This window comes from Cetorhinus maximus, chromosome 9 (assembly GCF_964194155.1).
Source record: "Cetorhinus maximus chromosome 9, sCetMax3.hap1.1, whole genome shotgun sequence".
In the NCBI taxonomy this organism is placed as follows: Eukaryota; Metazoa; Chordata; class Chondrichthyes; order Lamniformes; family Cetorhinidae; genus Cetorhinus; species Cetorhinus maximus.
The window spans coordinates 21,212,489-21,228,252 of NC_135887.1; the positions used below are offsets into that span (position 1 = coordinate 21,212,489).

At 38.8% G+C, this 15,764-nt stretch overlaps 1 protein-coding gene across 1 annotated transcript in view; it reads left to right on the forward strand.

The window, feature by feature from the left end:
- Positions 1-15,764, forward strand: part of brip1 (BRCA1 interacting helicase 1) — a 320,064-nt gene that overhangs the window by 174,805 nt on the left and 129,495 nt on the right. The window lies entirely within an intron of this gene.

A 15,764-nucleotide genomic window follows, 5' to 3' on the forward strand; every position in this document is an offset into this window, starting at 1 on the left:
TCTAATTCCTTCTTGAAAACACCTGGGCCAGAATCTCCCCGTTGGCGATTTGGGGGCGGGGCCCACTCGCAGACGAGAAAATGACGTGGGATGACATTGGGAGGAACCCCCGACGTCATCCCGGTCCCTTTAAATTTTCAGGAAGGCAGGCAGACAGTGAAATCAGCTGTCCGCCTGCCGACCTGTCAATGGCTAATTGAGGCCATTGACAGGGTACTTAAAGTAATTAAAGGACCTGCACGTCCAACCTTAAGGCTGGCAGGCAGGCCAGGCGCCCCAGCGGGCTTCTGATAATACATGAAACCTCATCCACTGGCGGGATGAGGTTTCATGTTCCTTTTTAAAAACTTTAATAAATGTAAAGTTATATTTATTAACATGTCCCATCTCGTGTGACATTGTCACATGAGGGGGACATGTTAATATTTTTATTTTTCTATTTTTTAAGTTTTTTAGACTGTCACTGATCTCCCTGAGACAGCACTTTGTCTCAGGGAGCAGTGCGCTCTTTCACGCGCAGGCGTGAAAGAGCACACTTTGACAGCTGGGGATTCCCCCCCACCCCCGCACTGGAAGCGCATAGCGCTTCCTGTCGGGCAAGCCGCTGGGTGGACCTTAATTGGCCCACCCACTCAAAATGGCGGCGGGCCCCGTTTCGGCGATGCGGGTCAGCTGTCCGCTCGCCACCGAGCCGGTGGGCCCCGCACGCCCATCAAGGGCAAAGTTCTGCCCACAATGTTTGGCCTCAACCACTTTCTGTGGTAGCAAATTCCACAGGCTTATCACTCTCTGGGTGAAGAAATTTCTCCTCATCTCAGTCCTAAATGGTCTACCCCATATCCTCAGACTGTGACCCCTGGTTCTGGACTCCCCCACCATCAGGAACATCCTTACTGCATCCACCCTGTCTAGTCCTGTTAGAATTTTATAGGTTTCTATGCGATCCCCCCTCATTCTTCTGAACTCCAGCAAATATAATCCTAACCGACTCAATCTCTCCTCATATGTCAGTCCCACCATCCCAGGAATCAGTCTGGTAAACCTTCGCTGCACTCCCTCTATAGCAAGAACATCCTTCCTCAGATAAGGAGACCAAAACTGCTCACAATATTCCAGGTGTGGTCTCACCAAGGCCCTGTATAATTGCAGCAAGACATCCCTGCTCCTTTACTCGAATCCTCTCACTATGAAGGCCAACATACCATTTGTCTTCTTTACCGCCTGCTGCACCTGCATGCTTACCTTCAGCGATGGTAATGCCGTTGAATGTCAAGGGGAGATGATTAGATTCTCCGTTGTTGAAGGTAGCCATTACCTGTAACTTGTGTGGTACAAATGTTGTTTGCCACTTATCAGCTCAAGCCTGAATGTTGTCCAGGTCTGCTGCATGCGAGCACGATCTCCTTCAGTACCTGAGAAATTGCAAATATCAATCACTGCAATCATCAGTGAAAACTTCTGGCCTTATGATGGAGAAAAGGATATTGATAAAGGAACTGAAGATGGTTGACCCTGGGACATTGCCCTGGGGAATTCTTACAACAATGTCTTGGGACTGAGAGGATTGGCCTCTAATAGCCACAACTGTCTTCCTTTGAGCTAATTATGACTCCCTCAAGTGGAGAATTTCTTCCCATTCCCACTGACTTCAATTTTGCTGGGACTCCTTGATGGCACACTCAGTTAAATGCCAACTCGATTGATGTCAAGGGCAGTCATTTTCATGTCATCTTTGGAATTAAGCTCTTTTGTCCATGTTTGGACCGTGGTTGTGATGAGGTCAGGAGCTGAATGTCCCTGGAAGAACCCAAACTGAATGTAATGAGCAAATTATTACTGAGTAAGTGCCACTTGGCAGCAATGTCAACAACACCTTTAATTATTTTGCTGATGATTGTGTGTAGACTAGCGTTAATTGCCTGGTTGGATTTCTGCTTTTTGTGGAAAGGCAATTTTCCACATTGTTGGGTGGATCCCAGTGTTGTGGCTGTAATTCTATGTGAAGTGTTGAGATGCGATAGGTGCTGCAGTTGGTGAAGCCGAGTTATTTAAAATTCCCAGAGGGAAACTTTAAACGACTGTCATAACCTATATAATTTTAAGTGCTATGTTTGAGATGCGACTCTAAATTCAGGAATCAGACCACCAATTCTCAAGGCTTTACATTAAACTAAGTGAAACATTTTATTTATTTATAAAGGTTAAAATATATATACGCGTGGCTTCAAATTACTGCTATCATCTCTTTTAACAAATTCCCAAACTAATCCCCATTAAGGCAACAGCAACCCATAGACTAAACCAGACACCAGGCAAACATTTTCACTGTACGAATTCAAAATGAGGTTCTTTTCATTTTGGTTCCTGTGGAGACAGTTGGAGGCATGCAGCTGCCTTTTGACCTTACATTGCCTCTGTTCTGCACTCCCGAAAACTGTTAAAGTTATACCTATGACTACTGATTGAATACAGATTCTCATTGTATCACCAACCTCTTTGAACTCTATCTTTTAACAATAAAACTCCTTTCATAGTACCAATTTTATTAGCAATACAAACATATTGCTTGGTAACTGCTAGATAGGTGCCAGTTTTCACCCCACTTCTTGAATACTCTATTCAAAAAACACAAATGCACTCTACCTCTCTATTTATATCTCAAAACTAGTACATATCAAAGCACCCAGACTAGCTGGCTTTAATCCAATTAAGACACACCCACAAACTAAACCCCTATTTTAAAAGAAAAACATTTTCCAAAATATATACATTAATAGCTTCATGACAGTGCAATGTGTCAATTCAACATAGCAGAAGTGTAATCTGCTGTTCTCAGTGTCATTTGTCATTTTTTTAATAGATTTATTTGGGTAACCAACTTTTTAAAATGATACAGAATTAAAAGAGTTCTCTTGCCATTGTGCTCCCAACAGCAACATTTTGGGTAGTGCACCGATTGATAATTTGGAGAAATGCTGTTTCAGAATGTGCGATTTGCTACAAAATAAAGTAAATGCAACTGAATGTTGGTAAGTATTTTTAAAGGGCTTGCAAATGTTTTACTTGTCAGATAGATTTTTAATTAATCGGCATCGTACACGCTTTCAGAATCACTGGATGTCAGGTGTAGATCATATTGATCACTGTGTACTCTCAACCCTTGGGAAAAAAAGCAAATACAGTTATACCATAATTTCTTTTAAATCGAGGAATGTATGCACCAATGTAGAAGAGGTTAATGATTAATTTAAAGAAATGAAAGTTATTTTCTCTGTGTGGTTCCATTGGGATGAAGCATTGGGAGCCATTTCTGCTCTCGCATATTAAGATCTGGAAGGTTTTGTGCTGATAAAGAACTTAAACTTGACCAGTTGTGACCCATTTCCAGCTTAGTGGAGGTACTCCTTGATTTTGTTGCTATGTTTATTTATGGACAAAATCCAGAAGCAAAAACTGAAAGATTGGTGTGTGGGAAAGGGCTTTTAGATCAATGTTTGTCCCAAAGGATTACTTTAACTGATCCAGTGAGCACTGGAGCAGTGATATTATGGTGGATTTAAAGTTGAATGAGTACTACAGGCTCCCAACAGCCAGAATGGAATAAAAATAACATTACTATCGGTTTTTTTTTAACAGTTAAATTGTTTTTAAATTTTGGCTTTAGCTCTCATTTGAAGCTGCACAACCATGGTAAGAATTATAGCAAACCAACCAACAAAATTGTACAAGGCTGAAGTCACTTAATAACTTAAGGAAATGCCAAATTTTAAGTTGATGTTTGATGAACATAGAAATACCTTGAAGTTGCAACATGGAAACAGACCATTCAATTTGTATCAGAGTTTCACTTGAGCAAAGTATTTCCCATTTGTTCTCCTATCCCTTCCACTCCTTTTCATCATCTAGCTATCTGATTTAATCTTGAATGTTGACATAGTTTCTGTCTGAATCATATGAATTCCCCATTCTTAACTCTGTAAAGAGATTTCTTCTACACTCTGTGGCAAATTTTTTGCATTGAATCTGTATCTATGACCCCTTGTTCTTGACCTGTCAACTACTGTATAGGGAACAATCTGCTATCCATTGTTCCAAACTTTCATAATGTTAACTGCTTTTATCATATCTCTGTAATCTGCATTTTCTTCCTTTGTATTTGTATTTCCTTATACAAGATGCCACTCTAGTCCTCTGCCTTTTCCATGACCTCCAGTGTGATGCCAGCAACAAACACACCTTCCTTTAATCTCCCATTCCACCATTCTGATATCTTGGTCCACTTCTCAGTCATCTCCAATGCCCCCTCCCTCTTTCCTATGGCACTTTTCCATGCAAATGCGGCAGATGCAACACCAGTCCTTTCACCTCATCCTTTCTCACTGTCTAGCACCTCAAACAGTCCTTCCAGGTGAAACAGCAATTTGCCTATATTTCTTTCAATTTAGTGTACCGTATTCACTGTTCACAATATGGTCTCCTGCATTTGGGAGACCAAACGCAAACTGGGTGACTGCTTTGTTTTTCCATTCAGTCCGCAAGCCTGATCCTGAGTTTCCAGTTACCTGTCATTTTAATTCTTCACCTTTATCCCACTCTGACCTCTCTGCCTTTGGCCTCCTACAATGTTCAAATAAAGCTCATGGTGAGGAACATTACCTCATCTTTCAAGTGGGTATTCTGCAGCATTCTGGACTCGACATTGAGTTCAGTAATTTTAGATTGTAACCGCTGCTCTCATTTTGTTTCATTTATCTTTGCTGGTTAGGTTTTCTTCTCTCTTATTTCTCGCATTTCTTTTCCTTTGTTTTCGAACAGCAGCTATTCAGGATCTTGTCGTTCACACATCCTGGACACAGCTTTTGTTTGCTCACTTGACCCATTACCACTTCCGTTGGCCTTGAACCATGTAAACTTTTGCCATTTGATTTCTCCTGCCATCCACCCTATTACAGTCCTTCCCTTTTGTTTCTTTTCCCAACCTCCCCTTTTCATTTGTTCAAAATCTTTTACACTTCTAACTTTTTCAAGCTCTGATGAAAGGTCATTGATCTGAACTGTTAACTCTGCTTCTGTCTCCACAGATGTTCCCAGACCTGCTAAGTATTTCCAGCAATTTTTGATTTAATTTCAAATATCCAGCCCCAGCAGTGTTTTGCTTTTGTATCACTCTAGTGAATCTGTACTGTACCAACTCTGAATCCTCAGTATCATACTGAACATAATACTCTAGGTCTTAAAGTTTGAAATTCATAATTACCTCTTACCTTTTTCATTCTGTTCTTCTTATGATAGAACTGAAGTTTCCAATAACTTTTTTATAACCTTATCAGCCTGAGCAGCTATCTTTAGTCGCTCTGTTCTTCCACAATACCGAGTCTACTTCCATTTTTTTCATTAAAAACTGTTGCAAATTACTTATTGGGCGCATCCGCCACTCTTTGATCATTATCTACAAGTTGAAATCCTTTCTTTTCAGACGTCTCACCTCACTTTTAATTGTATATTGATTCATACACTTGTAAAATAGTTTACTATTCCTTTTATTTTTATTGTAAATTCCATACTCTTGGAATTCTTTGCCTTCCCCTTAACCACTTTTTATTTTCTCTCATTCACCTTTAATTTTTTCATTATTCTTCTTATTGTACTCATAAGCCCTCTTTTTCAATTTTGGGTTGGTTTCCAACCTCATGATTTAACCAGGCACCTTAAAACTCATTGTAGCTTCCATTTTTAACACAGTATTGTTATTCTGCTGATTATTGTGCCAATTTCTCCTTCCACCTCACCCCAGCTAGCTCACTCCTCAATTTTTTGTAATGTTCCTAATCCAATCTGATGTTCTAGTTTTTCTTCTGATGTTTTTTCTCTCTGTTTTAGTTGAGACCATTTGCTTCTAACTTTGTTTATGAAACTTTTTCATAGCTCAAGTTCAAGCATCTACTCCTGATCAGAATCTTGATTGCAATACAGTTTTTTGAAGACGTTTGTGCGAGCTTGCATAGTTATTGTTCTTTTCAAAGCTGGGAAAAAGAAAAATATATTTGATTTTTATAAATTCTTATTAAATTTGCAAGTTATCATTTGACTTGCCTGTTGAACTCAGGAACACCGCTCCTCTCTTACCAACTCTGATCTTCCACTGGTATTCCCCCAGTCCCTATCCTTTCGGCTCCTAATCTGCCGCTCTCTCTCTCCACAGCGTACTAGTATGTTTAATGGGCTATCTAACTTTTCATTTCTTTTAACTTAAAAGCCAATTTGCTGAAATAAAATAATTTGTTTTAGTTCCAACGATTAAAATTATTTCCAAGCTTTCTGTTCTTGATTTTGTAGGTGTACTGTGGTGACAGTGCATGAAGCAGTCAGGACACATTAAAATCAAATTTCCCATTCTCTGGGGAGCCACAGTGACTTATTGGATATTTTTCCAGAGTGAAGTTTTGATTTTAATGTGTGCTGACTGTTCCATATCACCACTAAACACCAATATAATAGGGGAAGGGACGACTCACGTTAAGTTATTTTAATTAATAAAAAAAAATTGCATTTATATCGCGCTTTTCACAACCACCGGATGTCTCAAAGCTCTTTACAGCCAATGAAGCATTTTTATAGCCACTGTTGTAGAGAGGAAACGCTGCAGCCAGTTTGCACACAACAAATGCCCACAAACAGCAATGCAATAATGACCAGATAATATGTTTTTGTGATGTTGATTGAGGGCTAAACATTGGCCAGGATACTAGGGATTGCTCTCATGCTGTTCTTGAAATTGTGCCATGGGATCTTTTGTGCCTCATCCAAAAGACAGCACCCCCAACAGTGCAGTGGTACGCTGGAGTGTCAGCATTGATTTTTATGCCCAATTCCTGAAGTGGGACTTGAAACCAGAACCTTGTGACAGGCAAGAGTGCTGCAAACTGAGCCATGTCTGACACAAATTAAATCTTCAGAATAGAAATCATCCTTTCAGAAAAGCGCCCTGTAAGTGAAGACAATAATGCAAATTTCGAATTTTAAGTAAATATACATTAGATGGGGTGAAATGGCATGCTAGAAGCTGGAATTGTGGTGTCAGCCTCAGATATTAACATAAAGTTTAGGTCAAGGGGCGGTTTCCTTGTAGCTTCTTGATATCATTATTAACATGATTAATATTAACATGTTTGAGAGAGGTGTAAGCCCTGTGATATTGTTGTAATTTTGTCCTATCTGCAGATCATAGAAGTATTAGGGTGAAAAGTAGTGGGAGGTTGTCTTATCTATGAGTTGCCTGAAATAGGAATGTAAATTGTGAAATTTTGGTATGAACATTGGACTGAGCAGTATGGTAACGAAGAGTTACAGTAGAACATGTAACTGTTCATCTGATCATTTGGGCAAATGAAACAAGGCAGAGATAAATTTAAAAAAATGGAATGATTTCACACATTCTATAATATTTGCATATTTACAAACTAGTGATTTACTTTGTTTTTTCACTGGCTTGTGAGTGGGATTTTTCATTCGCTGCCTCAAATTATAGGAAGGATTTGAGAGTGAACAGATCTTCATCACAGGAATATGTGCTTAAAGTCCAGCCATGTTTATTCTTATAAAGACATTAACTGGAGCTACTCGTGTAAATAACACCAATTCATGTTTAAAAGAAGGCACTTGAAATAAAGGTGCAGTACAGCATACTATGGGGGCTGGTTAGCTCAGTTAGCTAGTTAGCTAGATGGCTAGCATGTGGTTCAGAATAATGACAACAGCGTGTGTTTGATTGCTGTTCTGGCAGAGGTAGACTTGGCACCTGCCTCCTTGTATTGCCCCTGAGAGTAGGAAGCAATGGCAAGCCACCACTGACAAAAACTGCCAAGAAAAACAGTTCAGGATGAAGCATCAGCAGACAATAAGCCAAGTTCCTGGCTTGGTCAGAGCACACTGCAAATTTGCAGGATCCATTTTCACCTGATACTATTGTAGATGATGGTGTGTTCACTAATTGGTGCTAACTTGTAAATTTTAGACCTTTTACTGGCCTTTATTTAAACTATGCAAGATTTAGCCTGCACTTTTCCTCTGTAAAGAAGAAGTTTATAACATATGACTGCAGATGGAAAATAATAGGCTCAGACTTGACAGTGCAACATTTATCGTCTATCAGAATGAGTTTGAACACTTTTAACTGTAAACAACTACCACTAACATTATTCAAGAGTGTGAGGGTTGATGAGAAAGATGGTTGGCTGAATAGACTGTACTTTATTTTTAGGCTATGTACAGATAAAGTTAGGAATGCTACGCATTATTTTAAAATGTTTGAAAATACAGTTAAATAGAGATCACCTCCTCAAAGAACATGTCTAATTTTTCAAGTTGTGATATTCAAGTTCCATATTGATGAACCTGCCAATATATGCGTATTCATGAAGGGTGTTTCTTTTGGCCCTTTGGATACCATAATTCATTTTGCTGTGGAAACAATATCATGCTAATTACATAATATAATCTTTCTAAATTGTAGAATGTAGAGTAATACTGTCCCCCTGGTACTGAGTTTGTCTATGCATAATACCAGGATTTGCTATTCAGGTTAGGATCTAGATGAATTCATAATAGGTGCAACTAACACACGATGTTGGGTGGCACTTTAGAATTGCTGTATTTATGAAAGAAATATGCTCTTAATGGAATGCTGATCTGGTGGCACTTAATTACTTGCAAAATAAAGTTGAATTGTGATGCTAATGTGAATCTTTATATGCCCTTAGTAGAAAGTGATGGTAGCAGATTATATACTTCCACCAAGCTTTGAGTGGGGGAATAACTTACATTTGAATCTTCAATAAACTGTAAAATATCACTTTTGTAATTGATCTGTGGTAACAGTATAGCTAATTTTTTCCTTGATATTCTTCTGGCAGTATAGGCTAACTTTACCATCCCTTGATTCTAACATCATTATGCACTGGATGTTAAATATTTGAGCTGTAAGCACTGCTCTAAAAGAACATAGAAATAGTAATTGCATTGTCGAGTGTGAATTCTGTACCTTTTCCCCCACACCTCCAAGCCTAATTATCTATTATATATTTGTTGTAATTGCCTAGTGGGCTTGGAACCTACCCTTAGCATAGAAGATTCAGGGGAGAGAGATGTAGGATTACTTCAGAGGAATTTCATGGAAGCAATTTAGCAGGCAGTGACCAAACCAGCCACTTGATTGAGTTGTGGAGGTGGCAAGTTAATTATATCGGCCCATGTCCATAGTTTAAAACTTGAAGTGTTAGTGGAACATTGGACTGTAGGGAAATTTTTCTTGTAATTGAACTACTTGCTGTGTGATTCTGGAAATTTTTCATGATGTTAACTTAAAAAATCAAATGGATCGTCATTATTCTTGCATGTCAATTTGCTTCCAAATTTCACAGCATCGAAATGATCAATGCTATTATCTGATTCAGATTCAGGTTTACATAATGATTCATAACAGGATTCAAAGTAGTTGATGTGCACTATGGTCACAATGGAAAATATTTCACAGCTGGAAAAGAAAAGAACATGCAATTAAACTGCTACTGCAGGGAATTGAGAGAATATATTGAGATCAAAGAGTTAATGAACACTTTTGGGGGTATCTAACATTGCTAAATAGAGTAAGAAAGAGCGTCTGAAATTTCCCTGTCTACAAACAACTGCAAAAATAATTAGGGTCATTGGACAAAAAGGGAAATGGTAAGTGAAAGCTGCTATTGACTTTCATTTTCTAGATTATCCTGGCTTGTCTGGAAAGTTATGGTTCATCAAGTTTTGGTGCTCAAGCCACAGCCTTAAGAGTGTAAAACAACTGCCGTACCATTATGAAGGCAAAATACTGTGGATGCTGGAAATTTGAAACAAAAACAAGAAACGCTGGAAAAACTCAGCAGGTCTGACAGCATCGGTAGAGAGAAAGACCGTTAATGTTTCGAGTCCGTATGACCTGTATGTCCATATGCTCTGAAGAAGAATCATACGGACTTGAAACATTAGCTCTGTCTTTCTCTCCATAGGTGCTGTCAGACCTGCTGAGTTTTTCCAGCATTTTTTGTTTTTGTTGCCTTACCTATTATGCTGCCTCATCAGCAAGGTTCCTTTAGTATTTTATTTTTGTTAAATTTTTGTACAAATTCCTAAAATTCTTTGTATCTGCATCAATCTTATATATTGTTACAAATGGCAAGTTGAAACCAAGTGTGATATTCCGGTCAAGCAATGTTAAGAGGATGGAGGAATATTTGGATCCAAGCAGAGAAGTGGATAGGAGAAGGAGAATGGGGATAGATGGGCAAAAGAAGGTGGCAGGAACATGTATGGAGGTGGAAGAAGGGAGAGAGGATGAAGAAGGTACTGTGGCTTTTTGGGAGTCAGAATGGTTTATAATCTGGTGAACTGAGGTGTAAGGTAGTGAGCATTAAGGGAAACCAGTGATTCATTGGTACAGGGATTGGATGCATAGGTGTGATAAGTCATTGAGATGGATGGATAGTTATTAGTGGAAAGCAGGTGTGGACAATGAGATTCCTGTCATGGATATTTGGGGTAAGGGCATTTGAATAGTTGAGGGGGGGGAATAGTTTTGATATGGGCAATGGACAGTGAGTATGTAGGGTACTGATGGGATAGTGGATATTAGTGTGTGGAAATCAGTGGAAATAGGAAGTAGAAGGTGATAAATCAAAGTTTCAGTTTGAAATAAATATAAATGGGCAAAAGTAGATTTGGGAGTATGAATGGATATGTAAATTGGAAAAGAGCGGGACCAAATTGGAAGCCAGCAGCCACAGAAGAAAGGAGAGAAAGCAATGTAAAAGTGGACCATGATTTCCTGATCCTATTTATTTAATTAGCAGAAACCCAATTTGTTCAGGTCCCCATTATTAAATAAAGTTGTGGGACCCTGCTTCTCTCCAAAACTGGGTTCCATTTATTCAAGGCACATTTTTTGAATTCATGAACTTTCAGTTGGCCCGGTTTTTTGAGGTCAAATTTATTTAGCTACTCATTGGCTAGCCTGCCATCCCAGTAACCGCATTACATTTCTTCAGACTACGCACACACATACAAACGTATGCATATTATATGTGTATAAATACACACAAATAATTGTTTAACAAATTCCTAAATGGCCAGCTCCCTCAATGGGATTAAGTATTTAATCTCTGACTGATGAGTTCCCTTAAACTTGACTCGATATTTTGAGGCTGTATTGATTGAACGATGCACCTAGTGTTGATGATGATGATGTCAATAATGGTTTCTGTTATTGATGACACATTGAGATTGGTGGCTTCTGCCACCAACACTTATCCTAATCCTAAATTGGCAGTGGCAATAATATGGTACAGGGTTTGCTGTGGTGTTAATAATCAATGGCCCAGAACTTCTGATCTCCGATGGTCCTACCCCAGACGATGTGTTACAGAACCCCTCAGAAGTCCTGATGCACTGACTACACGGGAGTTGCCTAGGAAGATCGGACATCCATTGGGCAGTCCCCTGCATCCGGTACCCTCTGAAAAAGTCCTCAACTCTGAGTTAGAGTCCGATGGTTCTGACTTACTTTTCTGGATAGTTATCCAGGAAACGTTAGACAGGAAAGAAACAGTTCTAACTCCTGGGTAATAATCACTCACAATGACCCCTCCCGACCCAACCTGACTACTTCCCCGGCCCTCTGACTTCACCCCCAACTCTCCAAAATCCTTGACCGTCCGACTCCCCACCCACCCCACATCCTGACCTGACCCGACCTTGCCACCCTACCCACCCACCATCCTACCCATCTGACCTGCCACCCTACCCACCTACCTCATATTAATTCACTAACACAGTGAAAAGCTATTTAAATGTCCCAAAGCTTTTCACTGTGTTAGTGAATGAAGATTTACCAAAATATGGCAGCTAGTGCTGTTAAACTGGTGTGGGGCTTGGCTTCCCCTGGAGGATCCTGCACTATGAAGCAGTACTCCCAGAATTCTAATTTAAACAAAAGCTTGGCAGTTAACTGTTCCCTGTTGCATTCTCCATAGCAACACCTCTACCAATCCGAGCCCACTTGCTGACCAATCAACACTCTCTTCTCATGCAGTATAAATTGTTGCTCCCTTTACAGTTGGTATTCTTGAGCATCTGTCCTAATGAGTGCACAACAAAAGGCTTAGGCAACATGTCTCTTTTTTTCAGCAATACCCAAGTTCTAGCACTCCTAAACGACTATAATACTATTATAATAATAATTATTATTATTACAGATTACACAAATGTGGGACCACGTGTAATCTCTCAGTCTTTCCAACTCCGCCTGTTTTGTAGGATCTCACACTTCCCATCCAATACTTTTGGCTCTTGAGTCTCATTAACCAGCAGCTGTATTCCATCCAAAGCCCCTAGACATGTTTACTACCGACAAGGTGCACGTTTATGAGCCCTCTCCCACTGGGGTCACGACAGTCCTGATGGAACAGAATTCTTAGAGACTCCCTTCTTTGACCACTCTGATGGGCTGTAACACCACTTCAACAGCAGCCATGAGTATTGTCCAATCCACAATCCCTTGCTCTTCCTGTCTCCCTTTCCTCAGTGTTCTGTCATTTTCAATTGTATAACACACGCAGTAACACAGTCTCTGCTCTATTCTCAAATACCTGCTTCAATACCAGGATCTGTTCGCGGACCACCAAACAGAAAACTGTTCCATTCGGAGAGAGCCTTGCTTGTTTTCTCCTTGCCCAAATTCCCAGTATTCAGAACTTTAAAACCAAAAAACAGGCTAACCCTATCCCATAATAATTAGCTTTCTATTTACCCCTTGCTTCTTAGCTGTTCATTCCTCCTGGCAGCCCCAGGTCACATGCATTTCTTGGAACTAATGAAGTCATAATCAGGAAACTAATGAACCCTCTTTCAAAATACTTCGTCGTCCACTTTGTTCTTAAAGGAACATTGCGCAAAAGAAAATACAGGCTTTTCTACCACTTGGTTCATTACGTGCTGCCTGTAAAACTGAAAAACAGTTTAAAATTCCAAGTACAAAGAGTTTTATCCAGGGATATGACTCCAGCATTGTGTTGCCAGTTTTGCAATTCTGCAAAGCAGAAATCATTTCATAGAAACAGAAGTGGCACCATGATTGTAGTCCAAATATCTCAACTTCTACCTTTGTGTCTTTTCCCCATTATTTGATTCTGCTCTATTATAGCTAGTTTTATTTTCATTTCAGTATCCCTTCATTTATCTTTCATTCTTGACTTTGCTATCTTTCTAGCATGTACAGCAGGATTTAAATTCAAAGTTTAAAATAGCAGTGGTGTTTTTATGTGAGAGCATGTATTTTTTAAGAGCATATTTTATTTATGGTCAGTCCATGGTGATAAAATGTTGGGATTTTCTGTTAAGATTATTTTGTTAAGTTGGGTACTTTGTACATTCCCCTCACTTTTGTTCCAATTTCTCGATATATCTTCAACATAAATAAAAGATGATTTTTTTTTTAAATGACTTTTAATTCAAGTCAAAGAATTTGTCAGAGTTGGCACAAATATTTAATTTATTTTGTTTTCCTTGGGTATAGTAATTAGTATTTGTGGCATCTTAATAAAGATTTTAATAATGGTAAAAGCTGCACTGAGTCTTGCCATGCTGACAGTAACACAGCTGGGTATCTATACTTAGCATACCTCAGGAAAAATAATAAATGCGACCACAGTTAATTGTTGTCAGGCACAGTCTGTGTTAAGTCCTTTAGGGGTTGCTCATATTGATATTTTAAGTTTTTGAGTTTTCATTAATTGATAATGCTGTGGAACTTGCTTGTCGTGAATTCTGCAATGCTGAAACTGTAGAGTACAAGCAATTTCCATATTGGTAAATAGATGATACTTTAGAGAATTGTTGTTGCTTATGGCGAGCAGGTGAGCACTAAACTTCCTTGCTAATTGGTGGAATGAACATTATCAAATGAATGTAAACTGATACCTTCAATAATATAGTGAGCTTTACATCTGGATTGATAGCTACATAAGTGAGCAAAGCATCCGTTAGGATGCCAAAAGCTACTTTTCTTGATATCTCATGATAATCAGTTTTCATGTTAACATAATTGTATGTTTTACATAGCTAAGTAACCAGGTATCAAAAACATAAACTGTTTTCAATATTTTGAAAATACTCTGCACATCTACCTGTAATATATTGAATATGCATGCTGTTTGCTGGCTCTGTTATAAATTCTCATGCCCACATACATAATAGAAGCTGCCTGTGTAAACTTATCCCCATAATTACATCCAATAATTGGTAAAGATTTTGCACTTTCACTGCTGACAAGACTGGATAATTACACCATGACAACCTCACATAGGTAGTTTCTAATGTAAATGTGGACGCAGAAATTCATGAATGAAATAATAAAGACTGAATGTACAACATTAAAAACCAAATAATGTTTGCATACCCTGGTCTAATTATTCCCTTGTCGTTTATTCCCATTTCACCTGAAGATTATACTGGTCTTAATTCCCCAAGTACAATGCCATGGGATGTCAACTACTTTATGAATTTAATTAATTAATGCTTTGGAAATTAATTTCACATAGATTTTAAATTTTGAAAGTATTTTTTGCCCTGCCTCATTAAATTGCTCTGGACACTTATCAGTTGGTGGAATTTAAATTCACTTAATAAATCTGAAACTATAAAAAGTTAGCCTCAGTAATGGTGACCATGGCAATTATCATCAATTGTTGTAAAAACCCATCTGGTTCATTAATGCCCTTTTGGGAAGGAAATCTGCCATCCTTTGGTGGTCTAACTTACATGTGACTTCAGACACACAGTGATGTGGTTGACTCTTAACTGCTTTCTGAAATAGAATAGAATCATAGAATAGTTGCAGCAAAGCAGAAGGCCTTACAAGTCACTCAGTTCAAGGGTAACTAGGAATGGGCAACAAATGTTAGTCTCGCCAGTGATGCACACATCCCATGAAAAAATAAAGAAAAAAATGGCTTGGTAAGGTAGCTGATTCCCTGTCTTCCATGTAGAAGCTGATTAGGTTGACTCACTCTCCAAAGGCTGCAGTCCCCTTTTCTGGGAAATATGCCTTGCATCTTCTCTCATTATCCAGATCACCAATATCAGATGATGCACCTTGATGTATGAAGGACAAAGCAGGAGGATGTGCATCTGCTATTCGAACAAATATGTTTGTACTGCGGAAGTAGCACTCACCATGTGGAGTTTATATCATGATTGTTCCCTTCCGCCTAAAATCTATGGGAATTTAAAACCCACGTGTGCCATACCCTTTAAATTTACCTCCTCTGCGTTTCAATTCTTTCAATTTTGTTGGTTTGTTGCAGAATGGGCCTTGGTGCTTCATTTGGACTTTTTAGTAGTATAAACATACTGCTGGTTTCCACTACTTGTTTATTGCTATTGTACATTTGACATTACTTTTGAGACAAAATTTCTGATGAGTGGAAATTTGCCTAGCTAATGCACAGGTACATTTTCAGTTGATTTGTAAACATCCTCAGGCTGTACTGGATTCCAGATAATAAAATGTTATGACATAAACTCTGGCACCAAAACAACATTGTTGTCTTGTTAAATACTCTTCAGAAACATGTGAGCAATGGTTGTCAACATTGCTGCTGATTTAATTTAGCTGTTGGTATCTGCATGACTTAATCACTGTAAAATTAAATTTACTGTAACTTTCTATATCCAAAAAA